The following is a 228-nucleotide window of genomic DNA, read 5'->3' as shown; positions in this document are numbered from 1 at the left end:
CAGGGAAGCAGCTTTTCCAAGGCCAAAGCTGCATCCCACAGGCTGGGGCTGTGCCCAGCGTTCAGCTCCCGGGGCTGGGCAGGAGACGCGGGAGCAGCCAGGGCAGGGAGGGACAGGGGCAAAGAAGCAGAGCCGGAGTCGTGCGTAGCTCTGTCAGCTGCTGACGTTTATTGCACAGGATGGGCTGATGGGAAGGTGGACGCTCGGAGCGCGGCCCTGTCCCTCCGG

This window comes from Acanthisitta chloris, unplaced genomic scaffold, assembly GCF_000695815.1.
Source record: "Acanthisitta chloris isolate BGI_N310 unplaced genomic scaffold, ASM69581v1 scaffold6220, whole genome shotgun sequence".
NCBI classification, from domain to species: Eukaryota; Metazoa; Chordata; class Aves; order Passeriformes; family Acanthisittidae; genus Acanthisitta; species Acanthisitta chloris.
This window is presented reverse-complemented; position numbering follows the sequence as displayed.